This window comes from Triturus cristatus, chromosome 5_2, assembly GCF_964204655.1.
Source record: "Triturus cristatus chromosome 5_2, aTriCri1.1, whole genome shotgun sequence".
Taxonomy (NCBI): domain Eukaryota; kingdom Metazoa; phylum Chordata; class Amphibia; order Caudata; family Salamandridae; genus Triturus; species Triturus cristatus.
The window spans coordinates 1,077,899,460-1,077,916,852 of NC_140588.1; the positions used below are offsets into that span (position 1 = coordinate 1,077,899,460).

The 17,393-nt window shown below is 47.8% G+C and overlaps 1 protein-coding gene across 2 annotated transcripts in view; it reads right to left on the minus strand.

Moving 5' to 3' along the window:
* LOC146829699 (sestrin-3-like) overlaps positions 1 to 17,393 on the minus strand; it is a 220,848-nt gene that overhangs the window by 86,883 nt on the left and 116,572 nt on the right. The window contains exon 8 of one of the 2 annotated variants that reach the window (XR_014962284.1): positions 2,469 to 2,556. The exons of the other annotated variant lie outside the window; for it this stretch is intronic. The gene's annotated coding sequence lies outside the window, so the exon portion shown is untranslated. The remainder of the gene's footprint in view (positions 1 to 2,468; positions 2,557 to 17,393) is intronic. 2 annotated transcript variants of the gene reach the window in all.

Below are 17,393 nucleotides of genomic sequence, written 5' to 3' on the forward strand. Positions count from 1 at the left end.
CACTTGTGGGTTTGCTGGTAGCTTCTGCTGAGAAGGTCTGAAAAGCCACAGATGACTGAACAGCAAATGGCCAATTTGTCTACACCAGTTGCAACAAAATGTGCCAATGCTTCTGAATGCAGGACGTGCACCATGTTTTCTGTGCTATTAAGCACCATCTCGCTGATGATTTGCTTCTGAAAGGCTCAAAGAGCTACCAGCTCTGTCATTAGCTCAAGCAAGTAAGATGTGCAAGAGTTACTCGTGGTGACCGCCAGTCACGAATCGGAAGACTGGGTGTGCTGCTCCACCCCATAAGGGATACCACCTGTAGCGGTGGGTAGAAATGCAACATTCCCAGCTAGGTGTTTTGTTTCCATCATTTTAATTAAGGCAGAGGACTGGGATCTGCCAAAACCAGATCCTCTCATGCTCCAGTCTCTTTGACCACTGTATGACGAGATACTCATGAGGAGGACACGTGTAAGACTGCATCCAGTACTAGAGCAATTCATGACACCTTTATTCCTAAAAGGTTCATTATTGCTCTCGCTGTCAGATAAAGTAATGGCCGTTAAAGGGGAAGAAGGCTTTGGAATGCTATCACTTTCTCGTTGCTTTGCCTATTACTGTAATTAATGTCGCTCTTAAGAACACTTGCGTCTACTAAGGACAAAGGTGGGACTTTCCCAAATTGGGCTTTACAGTAAATGTAAGAAAGTGCCAAATGGTTTCCTGGGAGTGTGCTAGACATTGCATACGACTGATGACTTTACCTGTCAGTCATCATGGTATGGAAACACATGAATGGCACTGCTCTGTATAAGTGCGGCCATGACTGTAAAATATTTTGTAAACATTCTGGGGCTGTTCTAACCTCAGAGTATTAGTTGGAATTCTTCCTGTCCTGTATTATGTTAGGGCTTGTCTTAGGAGTGTCAGGAAGGCATTGTAGCAGCCCTTTATTTGAACAGAGAATAATAAAAAATCTTAGAATATTTCTCTGCTGGGGGGTCGCGTAACTAGTTAGCATGGAGGAGTCTGGTTCGTTATCGGAATTAACCATACAAATCGCTCCACCAACTGAGAACGGCCATGCACCACCACCCACAGAGTCTAGAGAGAGCTACCAATCTGTCAATCCTTTCCGAGCTCTGGGAAGAATTGCATAATATGTAGATGTATCATCTGGAGGCGATGCTTGCATTGGGTAAGGCTCCAATCGGTAGTCATCCTGTGGATCAGTTCTATAAACATGGCAGGCTTTGTCCTGCTGTTCGTGAGTTCTGCCTCTTCATGAAGTGGCAGTGGCTCTTTGAATATGCAGTGGCCAGAGGCCGTATGAAGTGACTGTAGGGGACATTTGCGGAGAGGAGTGGGTGGTATGGCCAAAACTGTATTTGGTGTAGGTGGCGCGGTCTCTACCTGCTTCTTTTCATGGACACAGTATGCCTGAATGCCTTTAGAGGTGGCCTCTTCAGATGTTAGCCTCTGCTTTTTATGTGTAGGCTTAGTAGCAGAAGGAGACTATGCTACCATATGCCCCAGTAGAGAATTCATATTTCTGCTCCTCTGCTTGTGATCAGCTGTGTTGAGAGGCCTTTTTGACCAGCTTTTGTTTGTAGGTGGGTAGTTGGCGAAGGCATAGCGATCTCAGAGGTATTCCTTGCCATGAAGCATAGGCTCCTTTGGCGGTAGATCAACCGTGGGAATGAAAATCCTCCTGACCATAACTAGTGTATTTTTGAGGCCGAGGGTGCTGTGCTCTGCCTCCTTTTGGTGCAATTTTCTGTGGGGGTCCTGGAGATTTTTTGTCTCTGGAGTCGGGAGTTGTTTGAGGACATATAAAAATAGTCTACACTCCTGCTGGTCTACCGGATGGACCCACTCTTTCATCAGAACAGAGATTGCAGCAAATGGAAACCTGGCACAGTCCTGCATCATGGAATAATGCGCCCTACACCAGTTTCTTCGGTGCAGGTCCTTCTTTAATCTGAAGTCGATACAGCAGCCTCAGCTTGGTTCCTCAGTAGACCGAGGTAACAGACCTGATGCTGGTCTGACTACAGAATTTACTATTACAGAAAGAGCTACATTTAATTGGCATTTCTCCAAACCCGCCCCTGACAATAGTCATTCTTATATAACCTAGCCACAGGCTTGTTAAGTGATCTGGCCTCAATATGGTTGACAAGTTTATTTGATGTTCTGTTGAATGTTCAATGTTTGTGTGTGTATGCATGTATGTATGTATGTATGTATGTAGGTTCTCCGGTTGTCAAGTGCTACCTTGTCCACTAAGCCTCAGCTGGTCGGCCTCACCACCCTGAGAAATTTAAGTTTCCAAAAACTTGATAAGCCGATTCACAGGTGTTGGCAGCTCAAAGATGCAAGTGCAAGGAAATATCTGGGGAAAAACTTTCTGAAATAATGTATTGTTAATACATTTAGCCACATTGTCAACACATTGCTGATGGACTGAGTTTTACCAATGTCATTGCTGGTGTGTCCGTCTGGAAGCCTTGACTTGCAGGTCATTCTCCAGGGGCGATATCGCTCTGTGATCACTGAGCGCGGCTGCAGGTGGCAGATAAGTATAGCATTGGAACATACAGCGAAACCAACTTTTGCAAAGTTACTTTTGTCTCTCTAAACTGTCCTTGTTAAGTGGTACATGGCTTCAGCACAAAACTCTAGCTTATTTGTATTACTAGACAATCTATCACTTTGTGTCCAATTTAGACGCTGCTTCAGCTGCAAAGCTTTTCTTTATGTGTTAATCAGTTTATTTAAAGTAGATGAAAGACAACCGTAACATGTGGAACCAAAAGTTTCTGTGGTGCTTGAAACTAACATTTTAGTAGTATCTCAATATTTATTAAGCGAATGGGAACTATTTGTGAAGCCTACGTGAAACTGTAATGGATTTACAGTGGTGTTTTCCACTTAAATTAGTTATGATGATGTTTTTATAGGCACTGCAATTGAAAGCCGGGTAAACTGGCTTTCCTTGTAGGCCAAAGTATCTGCTGGTTGGTCACACAAGCTCTGAACAGAGCTGGAACGGTCGGGGAAGGATGGATTGTGTGGAAACTTCCTAATTTTAATTTCTGACTGTCGATTAAACAGTTTAATTAAAGAGCCGATACTAAGTGTATACTAGTGTACCTGTTAGGCTCTAGTTATTGCAGATTTTATGAAAATCCCGAATTGCTTGCTAACCAGCACAGTAAGAATTACACGCGCGGTCGAAAAACTGCCACCAGTAGGATTTTCCTACAACACTTTTCACGTAGTTATCCCAGCCATAATTTATCAATGATCGGCCTCAAAATGACCTAAATAATGTGGGAAGTGGTGCATAAACAGAGCTTCTCACATTTGCTGCCCATTCCTCAGGATAATCAGTGGTACAGCACCTGGGAATTGCTGCAGCCTCTCTGTATTTCTGGGTGCAGTATTACCGATGCAACTTGCATGCACTGCACGTAATTCTGTACTAAACTGAGCAGCAAAAAGCCATACATCCTACAAGCATTTGGCCTTTAGGTCTATGCTCTATTAGGAGTTGGTTATAAGCAGCCTGTATAAGGCCTGGAGAGATCGAAAAATCATAACAACGTGGGGCAAGCAAAACCACGTTAAGTTTAAAGGAATTATTTGTGTAATTTTTAAATCGTAAACATGTGGGTTATGCTCACTACACATTTACCTGCTCACTTCTTTAATACTATATCAACCCTCCAATACTTATTCCTCAATTGCAAACTCTAAAGAAAACATTCAGGGGACAGGTTATTCTGGGTGTTCACCTAACATAACTTCAGTATTAAGCCCCGCCCAGCCCAGGACCTACTTAATGCAGGCCGCAGCACGACTGTGCCCAATTGGCGCACTGCTGGCGCACCAAAGGCAAGCCCATTTGCGTCCATCCTTGTTTGGACCGCGCCAAGTGCCACTACTCCTTGCCGTCCCACCCTCCAAAGATACACTATTGCCGAGCTCTACACACGCGATCCCAGATGCCACAACAAACACTGCCGCTGCACCGACCGACGCTCCACAGTAGGACCTTTCACCCGCACCCACTGCCACTTTACCTGCCACTGCGCGCGCACACACACCAGTCTACCCACAAGCCCCACCATGAACACACCACAGACACCACCTGAACATAAAAAACAACTTGTATGCGCCCTTCTCAACATACACTCACTATGCAAGCATTCCACTGAATTATGGGACCTCATCGCCACCCTCGCACCTGACTGTTCCTCACTGAGACCTGGCTCAAACCCATATCCGCCCCAGACATTGCCACAGTAATCCCTGATAGTTATAAAATCACTCACCAGGACATCAACAAGCCAGAAGGAGGAACAGCCATCAACCACAAAGAAAACATACAGTGTACCATCACCACCGACAATACCACCACCCTCCATGGAACATCTCTACTTCAAGCTCCACACAGACAACAAGACTACAATCAGCGGCACCTTCGCATACCGACCCCCAGGCCCATGCTCCAGCTTCTGTAACACCGACGCCTGGAAAAACGCCTAAGTTAGACCGCTACTCAAGAAACCCTCCACCGACCCCAGCGAACTTAAAAACTACCACCTAAAGTCCCTGCTCCCATTCCCAGTGAAGGTACTGGAAAAGATAATCAACAATCCAGCTTCCGCAGCCATCACAGCACTGACACCGCCCTAATCGCAGCCCCAACGACATCCGAACCCACCTTGACTGAGGAGAAACAGCAGCTTTGATCCTCACGGACCTCTCCGCTGCCTTCAACACAGTATCCCACCACTCACTGATCGAAAGACTCCACTACATCGTCATCCAAGGGGACACGCTCAGATGGATCACCTCCTTTCCCCGGAAGAACCCAAAGGATCCACCTTCTGAACCTTTCACCTCTGAACCCTAGAAGGCTGCGGTGTACCCCAGGGCTCATCTCTCTGCCCCACCGTCTTCAATGCAGGCCAACATCGTCAAATCCTACGTTAACATAATTTCCTACGCAGACACCAAACTCATTCTCTCACTCACCGATGATCCCACCACCAGAACCAACTTCCACAGCTGTATGGCAAACGTCGCCGATTGGATGAAGAACAACTGCCTGCACCGAACACAGACAAGATGAAAGTACTGCTCTTTGGCAACAGCAGCAACACATGAAACGACTCCTGGTGGCCATCAGACCTAGGACCCACACCCACTCCCTCCAACCATGCCAGAAACCTCGGAATCATCATTGACAACAAGCTGACCATCAAATCACAGATCAACACAGTCTCCTGCGTCTGCTTCCTCACTCTGCGCACGCTACGTAAGATCTTGAAGTGACTACCCCTACACACGAGACACACCGTGACACAAGCCCTCATCACTAGCCGACTGAACTACAGCAAAGCCCTCTATGTAGGAATTGCAGCACACCTTCTACAAATACTTCAGACCATACAGAACATTCAGGCTAGACTCCTCTTCGGCCTTCCCCAACGAACCCACATCACCCCCATCTTCGGAAATTCCACTGGCTCTATGTACAGAAGAGATGTCAATTCAAGCTGCTGACCCATGCACACAAGGCTCCACACAACCACTGTCTGAACCTACATCAACCATCGAGAAGACTATGCTCCACCTACCTTTCACTTGCCCATACTCCACATCTACTGAAGCAGAAGTGGAGGACGCTCTGTCCACATTTCAGCAAAGACCTGGAACAGCCTCCTCATGCACCTCCGGGCCATCTCAATTCCTGAATACTGAATGGCCCTCAAGACATGGCTGTTCAAATAAACCTCTGGGGCCTGCAAGCGCCTGGATACCCTACTGGGTGATTAGCCTTGCCTTATAAAACCTGATTGAAGCTTCCCTGTAGCAGAGACATGTCACACAAGGTCTTAGCAGCAGTGCTATTCAGGCATAAACCATGCAACAATCTCTACTTCCTAACCTCTATTGCTAAAGCAACCATCCTACCTCTTACAAAGGGACTTTGTTGTCCCATTAGATTTTGAATAGAATGTGTAGGGCGCACAGCTACCCAGAGGGGTTTCCCGGTGCTGGTCCGGTAGGAAGGCTGAGATCTAGCAAGAAGGATCTAAGAATTGAAGAACCAAGTCTTCAAACTTATGCGGAATACACCATAAACGGTTCCCTCACGTAGTGAGATAGGTAAAGAATTCCACAGAGTTGGTCCTAATTTCGGGACAGAGAACCTCATCTGGGGGCAGAGTGCAGAAGATGCGTGGGTTGGTAGCGTTGAACTAACTTTTGTAAATATTTGGGGGCCATTATAATTTTGATTTTAAACATGTAGCAAAGGGCTTTGAATTTTATACGATTCTCCACCGTGAGACAATGAAGGCTATGGAGGAAGCCAGTGACTGATGAAGATTTAGGCACCTGACACAGTAGTCTAGCAGCCACATTCTGCACCACTTGAAGTCTTTGGATTATATCTTTATTGGAGCCCAGATAGAGAACATTGCCACAGTCCTACCTAGAAGTGACTAGGGAATGGACTACCGTTGTCTGGGCAGAGAAAGGAATCATCCATAAAAAAAATTCTGCCATTTTAAAATAGTAAAACAGATGGCAGATATCCTAGTGACTTGTGGTTTCATAGAAAGATGCTCGTTCGTGATGAAACCCAAATTGCCAACGTGATGTACTGGCAAGGGCAGTGCACCCATTTCGGGTGGCCAATGCGGAGGACCCCACAGATCATGTTTTTTCCCTAAAATCATAACTTCAGTCTTTTCACCGTTCAGTTTGAGTAGATTGTTTTGCAACTTTACTCAAACCTGACTGAAGAGCAGATTGGTCCGACCCCTTAACCGAGGATAGGGGAAAAAAATGACATGAGTGTCATCAGCATAGGAAAAGGGAGGGATCAGCCTCTTCCACAAAATCCGCCAGAGGGCTGACATACACCTTAAATAGCAGAGGGGACCCTTGAGGAACTCCATTAGGGGGCGGATAAGATTTGGAATTAGTGGACGCCGAAAAAACCTGGAAGGTTCGGTCATCTAAAAAAAGATACAATCCACTGCAAGGCTAATCCAGCTAAGCCCACAGCCTGCAAGGCTCTCAACAAGACGGAGTGAGACACCGTGCCGAATGCAGCGCTAGGTCCAGTAAGATAAGGGCCATTGTTTCACCCTCATCTAACCTGTGCCTCATCATTTCCATGCCTCCAAGAAGAGTTGATTTGGTAGAGAAGTCAGCTCTGAAACCTGATTGAGAGGTGTGGAGCACGTTCTGAGATTCCACATAAGGGGTCAATTGACCGTTTATATGCTTTTCCAGAATTTTAGAGAAGGCCGGGAGCAGCGAAATGGGCCGAAAGTTATATTGCTTTGTGGGGTCAGCATTGGCTTTCTTCAGAAGAGGGAGCACCATAGCATGTTTCCATTCCCACGGTACAACACCCTCCAATAAGGAGGCATTAAGGAGATTCATAATAATAGAGTGTATGGGCAGATGCAGCTGTTTAATCACATGAAAGGGGACTAACTCACGGTGGGAGCCCGATTTCATATTTGCCAAGACGTAGCCGAAGGAGCTAGGTTCCCAGAGGGTCCAAGTTTCCAATTTATTGGAGGAGATACTATTAACGTGGGACCCTAGTCCCGCAGACTCAGGGGAGACAGTAATGGTGGTCTTGGACTCCGGTGAAATAGTTTGAGAGTGTTTAATAAGCAGCGCAGGGTGTATTTGTTCAACTTTATCATTAAAGTAGAGGGCAAGTTCTTCACATTATGCACCAGTAAAAGCAAGGGGGTAGTCTGAGTTTCTGTGCCAGACAGTTCTTTTACCACCTTAAAAAGCATTTTGGAGCAGTTTTAAGACTGAGAGATTTTATGTGTAAAGAGATCTCAGCTTGAGCTACTTTACAAAGAATATGGTATTCCTTAAGGGCTTTTTTATATGCCACTTTATCTTCTTCATGATCGTGTTTCCTCCAACTTCTTTCTAAGATTTTACATTTAGATTTTTCACTCTTCAGCTCCTTTGAGAACCAGGGAGCTGGGGGCAGTTGTCTTTTAACGTGTTTGTTACACAGCGGGAGTCAGGCGTCTACTGCCTGAGCAATCCAATTTTGGATGGAACCATAATCGGTAACAGTAATGAATATGCTACTTACCAGTATGCATCTGTTCTTGGCATGTAGGGCTGCTGACATTCATATCTGTGCATAGATCGCCGCCTAGTGTTGGGTCCGGATGTTTGCACATTGTTGTCCTGGAAGAGTCTTCAAAGTATCCTGAGATGGGTGACTCCTCCCCTGGACCACAGTGCGCATGGGCATCCTCTCCATCCCCAGATTGTTTTTCGCCATTGTGGCAGTGATGGAGTAGATACAGGAAGTGATGACCATGCTATACAGTAATTCTGAGAGCTGCAGCTGCCACAGGCGCCGGGGAGGAGGGTGGGCGATATGAATGTCAGCAGCCCTACATGCCAAGAACAGATGCATACTGGTAAGTAGCATATTCAGTTCGAGGCATGTGGGCTGCTGAATTCATATCTGTGCATAGAATACACAGCAGTACCTCCTATTAGCGGCGGCTACCCGTGCCAGCTGCAGCAGTCTGAAAAAGAGTTTTGAGAACAGCCTGTCCTACAGCTGCCTGCTGTTTTGAGTGTACATCTACACAGTAGTGTTTGGTAAATGTATGTATAGTGGACCATGTGGCTGCTCTACATATTTCTTGTAAAGGAATGTTTCCGAGGAAAGCCATGGACGCCCCTAACTTTCGTGTTGAGTGGGCTCGTGGTGGAATCGTTAATGTGCGTTTAGCTTTTTGATAACAAATTTGGATACATTTAACGATCCATCTGGCTATACCTGTTTTGGAAATGGCGTTGCCCTTGTGTTGTGGAGAGAAGGCAACGAAGAGTTGTTTAGTCTTCCTAAAGTTTTTAGTTCTGTCAATATAGTACATGAGGGCCCTCTTTACATCTAGTGTGTGGAGCATCCTCTCAGCGACATTTTGTGGGTTTTGAAAGAAAACCGGCAGTTCGATGGTTTGGTTCATGTGGAACTGCGATATTACTTTAGGCATGAATTTGGGGTTGGTACGTAGTACGACCCGGTTTGCGTGAACTTGTATAAATGGCTCCTGAATGGTTAGTGCCTGGAGTTCACTAACTCTCCTTAAGGAAGTGATGGCAACCAGGAAAGCCACTTTCCAGGTGAGGAATTGAATCTCACATGAATGGAGAGGTTCAAAAGGGTGGACCCATTAGTCTGGTGAGGACCAAGTTGAGGTTCCACACCGGTGCTGGGGGGTGCCTTGGGGGAATCACCCGTTTAAGGCCTTCCAAGAAGGCTTTGATGGCAGGCACTCTGAATAAAGAGAGGTGCTGCCTGTTTTGGAGATAGGCTGCTATTGCGGTTAAATGGACACATATTGAGGTGTATGCCAGATTGCATCGGTATAGGTGTAATAGATAGCAGATTATGTTCTGAATAGATGCGTCTAGCGGGTTAATGTCATTGTTGTTGCAATAAATGACAAACCTCTTCCATTTGGCTGCATAGCAAGCTCTGGTAGTGGGTCTCCTAGCTTCCTTAATGATCTCCATACAGTCAGGTGGCAGGTTTAGGTAGCCAAACTCTAGGACTTCAGGAGCCAGATTGCCAGGTTCAGCTGTTGCGGATCTGGGTGCTGAATTTCTCCATGGTTCTGCGTCAAAAACGCGGGTTTGATCCGCAGCCTTTGATGCGGCACCACGGAAAGTTCCAGAAAGGTGGTGTACCATGGCTGGCGTGCCCATGTTGGAGCAACCAGGATGAGTGTCAGTGAGTGCTGTCGCAGTTTGCGTGCCACCAGCGGTATCAACGGCGCTGGGGGAAAAGCGTACGCAAATCTGCCGGACCAGTTCATCCATATCGCATTGCCCTGCGACTGTGGATGTGGGAACCTGGCGGCAAAGCTTTGGCATTTTGCGTTTTCCCTTGTGGCGAATAGGTCTATCTCTGGATGACCCCACTGCTGGAAGTACGGTTGGAGTACTGATGGGTCTAACTCCCACTCGTGCATCTGGTGGCTGTGTCTGCTGAGCAGATCCGCCATCTGGTTGTCCTTACCTGGGAGGTGTTCTGCCATGAGAAATATGTTCCTCTGAAAGGCCCACTTCCACATGCTCTGAGCCAGATGAGACAACTGTGGAGAGTGTGTTCCTCCCTGCTTGTGTATGTAGTACATGGCAGTCATGTTGTCCGTCCGGATCAACACGACCTTGTTGCACTGGTGTACTTTGAATGCTTTCATTGCCAGGAAGATTGCCATCAGTTCCAGAAGGTTGATGTGCATCTTCTTTTGTTGTGTAGTCCATAGTCCCTGCACTGTGTAATTGAGTACATGAGCTCCCCATCCCTGGAGAGACGCGTCCGCTGTCAGTATTATTTGTGGAACAGGCTCTTGGAACGGTCGGCCCTTGCAAAGGTTTTGTGGATTCCACCAATGCAGAGAGTTGTATGCCCGACCGCTCACCAACACTAGGTCTTTTAGTTGCCCGTGAGCCTGATTCCATTGACGTGCTAAGCACTCCTGAAGCGGGCGCATATGTAGTCTCGCGTGTGGGACTATGAAAATGCAGGAGGCCATCATGCCTATCAACTGCATGAACACTCGCGCCGGAAGGGAGTGTTGAGGTTGGAATTTTGAGATCAGCAGTTGCATGCTGTTGATTCTCACTAAGGTTGGCTGAGCTGTGGCAGCCAGAGTGTTGATTGTCGCGCCTAAGTACTGTTGTACGTGCGCAGGTTGGAGACTTGATTTTGGGTAATTTAGTGAGAATCCCAGATCGTGAAGAAGGTGAATGGTGTGGGACATGTGGGTGGCACATTGTTGTGCTGACTTGGCCTGAACTAGCCAGTCGTCCAAATAAGGGAAGACGTGAATATTTTGTCTTCGCAAATGCGCGGCCACTGTCGCCAGGCACTTGGTAAAGACCCTGGGTGCTGTTGTTACTCCGAAGGGGAGAACTTTGAACTGATAGTGATTCCCTTGAATAGTGAATCTGAGGTATTTCCTGTGTGAAGGGTGTATTGGTATGTGGAAGTATGCATCCTTCAGGTCTAGTGTAGCTAGGAAATCCCCCTGACTGAGTAGTGGGAGAACCTGTTGGAGGGTGAGCATATGGAAATGCTCCGATAGTATATATAGGTTTAGGGGTCGCAGGTCTAGGATAGGTCTGAGCGAGCCGTCCTTTTTTGGGATCAAGAAGTACAGAGAGTACACCCCTGTGCCCTGCTGGGCGATGGGCACTACCTCTATGGCCCCTTTTGCGAGCATAGCATGCACTTCCTGCTGGAGTAAATGTAAGTGTTCGGCTGACATAGGACGGTGCTTTGGTGGTATGTTGGGTGGAGTGGAAGTTAGTTCCAGACAGTACCCATGTTGAATGATGTCCCTGACCCACCTGTCCGTGGTGATGTTCTTCCATGCGGACAGGAACAGCTGGAGTCGTCCCCCGACAGATGTTAAGTGGTCGGGGGGTAGGGAGAGGGCGTCACTGTTTGTTCTTTGGGGAGGACCTGGTGTTGCCATATCCACATCCCCTGCCCTTGGTGCTGGATCCACGATATCCACCCCTGTTGTTTTTGTCGTAGGTGGTTTGTGCGCCACCTTTAGCATACTGTTGTTGTGACCCCTGACCCCTTGACGTTCCCCTATTTCCAGTGCGACGAAAGGAGCCACTACGGAATTGTTGCGTTTGTAGCGCCCCCATAGATTTGGCAGTGTCTGTGTCTTTTTTTATTTTCTCTAGGGTAGTGTCAACGTCTGGGCCAAATAAAAATTCCGTGTTAACCGGTAAGTTGAGGATATTGTTTTGGATCTCGGGTTTGAAGCCTGAGATGCGTAACCAGGCATGGCGTCGCAGCATGACACTTGTGTTTATTGCCCTGGCCGCTGTGTCAGCTGCGTCTAGGGCGCATTTTATGGATGCATTAGTGAGGAGCTGTCCTTCTCTAATGAGGAGTTCCGCTGACTCTTTATACTCCTCTGGTAGATGTTGGAGCAGTGACTCCAGCGTGTCATAATGTGACCTGTCAGAACGTGCCAGGAGTGCCTGTGTATTGGCAATGCGCAGGATATTCGCTGCTTGCGCTGCAATACGTTTGCCCGATGTTTCAAGGACCTTTGACTCTTTGTCTGGGGGAGGAGCATCACCAGTCGTCTGTGAGTGGGCTCTTTTGCGAGCGTTGGCAACCACCATAGAGTCTAATGGCAACTGACCCCTAATGTATTTAGGGTCACCAGGTGCAGGCTTATATTTCTTTTCAATCCTGGGGTTTAACACCCGGGCTCTTGTGGTGTCCTTGAAAATGTCTTTGGCAGGTTTCAGAACCCCTTTAAGCATGGGCAGAGTCTTGACAGTCCTTTCTGAAGATGCGAAAGTGTCAAGCAGGAAGTCCTCCTCAATGGCGTCAGAATGTAGCTCCACCCCATGATGAGCAGCTGCCCGTTCGATAAGGGCATTAAATGCGGCCGTGTCCTCTGTAGGAGACGTTTTAATATTGTAGAGTTGCGCATCCTGAGTATGTGGCGCGATACTTTGGTCTGTGGGGTCATCCCATGCCTGATCAGGGTCTTGTGGTTCATCGGGATCTGCGTCCCCGGGGTAGATGGTATCGTCCCCACCATATTCCTGCATCGGGTCCGATTCAGAAGGGGTAGGAGAAAAGGACTGCGGATCTAGTTGGAGGGGATGGAAGTGTTCTTGTAGCACTGGTTCCTGCTCCGCCGGTAGCTTGCGTTTAAGAGGAATTTTGTATGGCACCTCTTCCCTGACTGGCGTTATTTTGCGCTTGTGGAGCATTAACTTGCCAGTGTCGGCGTCGATAAATTGTGTCCCCGAAGAATCTTGTTCTGTTAGGCCAGTGGTGGTGGACTGTGTGTGTAGGACACGTGTCCGAATCTGAAATAGTTTCGGTGCCGATGTTGGTGGCAGCCCAAATGTAATGTTGGTGGGCTCCGAGTGCACTCTACAGGGTGAGGTAGTGTCGGGACCCGAGGGAGAGTGGAGGGCTACCCGGTCACGGATGCGTTGTAGAGATGCAGAGACCTGCTGCACAGCAAACTGAGATGGTGGTTAGGTGGGCATCTTGGTAGTAGGCGTCGAGGCCGACCCCGACTTTTTTGTCGGAAGGGGGTCACTGATCTGAAGGGATGCATCGATAGTCGACGTAGTCGAGGACTTATTCGGCATCGGCGCTTTAGGCGTCGACGTAGCCGAGGCGGCCATCTTGACTGCGGAGGTTACGGGCTTCGGTGTCGACGCCGAAGGTGTCGGTGCCTTGTGGTGCCCGAGGGCGCGCTTCTTCCGTGCGTCGACCGCGTCTGCTGCGGTGAGCTCGGCGCCGAAGTCTCTCTGTACGTGTTCGGAGCCGACGACTTTTTTCGGCGTCGGCGCCAGGGCAGTGGACTGTTTCGACGCCCTTGATCCGACCACCACCAGTTTCACTTTTGATTTTGAAGGGACTGGAGCGATGGATGTGATTGGGTTTAACAACCCGGTCGTCTTTGGTAATAGTGGCTCTTGCATAGTGTTCGATGCCGGGCCGGAAGGCGGGGCCGTGGAACCATGTATTAAGTCTTGGGTAAGGCCTGAAGGCGATCCCTCGACCGGAGCCCGACGACGATGTACAATTTCGGCCTCCGTTTCGACGGATTGGCATAGCTCCTCGGGAGAGCTGTCTTCTTCGGCTCCATAGGCTTCGTCGAAGTCCCCTACCTAGTCGATGGCTTCTTCACGTCGAAAGAGCACTTAGTCATCGTCGTCTGATTGGGAACCATGCTCTGAAGCGGGGCTAGAGACTATTTCTTCCACGCTCTCGGCGTCCTCGTCCTCGGTGCTTAATATATTGGTGGGTGCGGGCGCTGCCTGCTGCGCCTCGAGCCTCGCTGCCCGTCGGTTCCGCAGAGTTTTCTTGGATCGGAACCGCGCGCAGGCCATGCATTTCGATTCGTCGTGATCCGGCGAGAGACATTTATTACAGACTGGGTGGACGTCGATATGAGGGTACTTGGCGTGGCACAACGGACACCTCGATTTCATCGTCGATCGAGCGTCGAAGTTTGGACCAATTCGGTCCGAAAGTTGGAAGAGGGTGTGGAGCACTAGAACTAGTAGTCGACACCGAACGGTAACTGTACCGACGAAAACTATAGGCCTTTTGGCCTAAAACTAAGTATTCCGAAGTTGAGCTAAGATAGTTGCATCCAAACCCAATGGCGGAAAAAAACAATCTGGGGATGGAGAGGATGCCCATGCGCACTGTGGTCCAGGGGAGGAGTCACCCATCTCAGGATACTTCGAAGACTCTTCCAGGACAACAATGTGCAATCATCCGGACCCAACACTAGGCGGCGATCTATGCAGAGATATGAATTCAGCAGCCCACATGCCTCGAACTCTATTGTGCTGATGGTTTACTGTCAACTAAAAGTTTATTTAGAGCCGGGACATCAAGCTTAGCCCAATTTCTCCTTTTTTGCACAAGCATCAGACAGGTCGCTGGAGGGGAAAAAACTACTTTCAATGAGAAGGCTACAGCAAAATGATCGAACCAACATAGGGGAAGAGCAGGGACATAGCTAAGATCAGGTAGAATGGAAAAAATTGGATCTAACAAATGACCCGCTGTATGGGTCAGACCCGTGTTGCATAGATGAATGTTCATTGCTTCTAAGTCAGCAATGAAGGACGAACTGGCAATGGGAAGCAGACTGAGGCAGCATTACATAGGGGATAGCACATTATGGCTGGGTTCCAAGCGAGGCCTGACTCAGACAGTAGCTGGGCGACCCGGCTCTGGAGAGAGGAAGGTCCATGATCAATGGAACCCTTACAGAGGCTAATTATGCGGCACCTGCATTGAGAGGATTCAATATGCTCCAGTGCAGGGTTGGCCCTCGGTAGCCGGTGTGGAATGCAAAGCTGAGCTTTTAGCTTTCAACAATGTATTAGGAAATGCAGTAGCAGGCTAAACTCAATCCATGCGGATAATCTGGGCCATGGGATGGAGACATAGTACCAAAAAATCTGCAAAGCGCCAGCTTCTTCTCTTCATCTGGGGTGTTAATCTGATGCACAACTGATGACATGTATGTCATGGCAGACCCATACAGCTTCAACCTTTAATGTGGGGAATACTTCATACATCCCACCAGCACTAGGCATACCAGACACATCGTTACCAATTCAGTGTAGCAGTATGAGATTCACACTTCCTAGCTGAACGGAGCCTCGAAGTGAAAATCCTGACCTGTTTTGTGGCATAGGCAGAGCGAATGGAATTAAGAATCAGTGGAGGACATAGTTATGCAGCAAGCACCCAAATGAGAGCACTGAACTGGTAGTTAGTCTGGTTTACCACAAACCTCAAGTACTTTGTTTCGCATTCATTGGAATGTACTTGTAGGCGTCTTTTAGATCTATAGTTGACATGTAATCTCCTTTTTGCAATTGTGGGACTGCTTACTGTAAAGGCTGTCATTTTGAATATTTCTGTCTTTATAAACTTTTTTATGAATCCGAGGTATAGGGTTGGTCGCAGAGACCCATCTACCTTTGATATTAGAAAATATGTTGAGTAATTTCCTTTCTTGAACTCTGTTCTGAACACCTTTTCTATTGCTCTTTTTTTCCAGCAATTCCACCACCTCCTTGAGTAGACGTGGTGTTTCTTTCCTCGAATGGACCCTTTTTCGTCCCCTTGCTGGAAGTATCCTTTCCCATTCTATGCAACATCCACACTCTGACATTTAAGATCCATTTGTCAGACATTTTTTTCCTCCACTCCTGAAGGAAGTTCTTGATTCTGCTTCACACTGGTGTCGTGTGGGAGAGGCTGTGTGTTTTTGAGAAGTCACTTATTCACAGGGGATGTGTGTTCCCTATGTGGCTGTCCTCTTACACATGTTCTTCCTCGAAAGGACTGTCATCTTTGCTGCAGATACTGCCAGTGTTGTTGTGGTACAAAAGATTGGCTGCCTCCCTGGAAGGCCTGGTGTGATATGCCAGTTTAGAAGCTGCCTCTCCCAGTAGGTCTGCGTGTTGGTGGTGGCCCTCATCGTATATTTCCTCTAAACTACAACGCCCTCACGGAATTCACAGTCTCATGATCCTTTTCGAGTTGGTTGAGAGTGTCGTCGACAGTGCTCCCGAACAACTGTTCTCCACTGAACGGAGTATTTAAGATATTTGCCTCTACATTCTTAGCCACGAACGACTGGGTAGTGTAATCCCGGTCATTTGCCAGCTAGCTGTGTCTGCCGAACACAATGCCAATTTCAGGCATGTATTGGCAATATATTCCCCTCTTCGGCCAGGTATGCAGCTCTTTTTCTATATTGTTCTGGCAGGTGCTTCATAAGTTCTGCAATCTCCTCCCAGTGCTGGTACGCAGGTCTGTTCAGGAGGGCGTTTGAATTTGCGATGCACCACTGATTGGCTGTGCTGCGTTCAAATTTTCTACCATAGAGGTCCATCCTTTTGCTGTTGACAGGATGTTGGCCCTCTTCTGTGCTGTAGAGGTGATAATGGAATCAGCTGGTACTGTACCCTTGATGGTCCTCTGATGAATATTTATATTTCTTCTCCGCCCTTGGAGTCACTGCCCTACAAGTGGAAGGTTCCTTAAATGCTTCCATTCCTTTGTCAAGGACATTGCATTGGCAGGAATTGGTTCCTGGCTTGGGATTGGCAGAAAGTTTCCAACAGGAAACAAGCCTTTTTGATTACCTGGTTGTACATTCCAATGTCATGCGAAGGTCTCAACAGATAACTGTCCACCCCTTCCTCAGGGGAGTCGGTCTCCAGTTCCTGCCACTGAGATTCTGCGTATTCAGACTCTTCTGAGCCCTGAAACAACCCCAGCCCTTCTTGTGCCTCTTCTTCCTCATTGACTCCTGTACCACAGGAGGAAGAACGTGTCTAAGGAGGTTTGATATCTTCGAAGTTCTTCTTGCCCTTCTCTTTCAGAGTGGAGGAATGCGATATTCATTCGAGGATGCGTCAAAGTCTTGAGGCGCCTCTTCTCCCTTTCGATCTCCAATATGAGTTCTGGATCGAGGGTCGACAACGATTTCCTCTTCGACGGTGAAGAATTCTTCGACAACGTATCGGTCGTTGAGCTTCTTTGCTCGTCTCGAGTCCTTTCTCGCTTCGACGTCTAAGCGTCTTGATCTCATCAGTCTTTCGACAAGTGAGTCTTTTCTGGAGACGTACCTCCTGCAGTGTCTCTTCGAGGGATATGAGAGGTTCTTTGTCTTTGGGTCGGAGAGTGTTTTGACAATGAGGCTCCTTTAGACGCCTTGGAGTCTGTGTTTCCAGACTCAGTCAATTGTTTTTCTAAGTTGATGTGTCTTTTA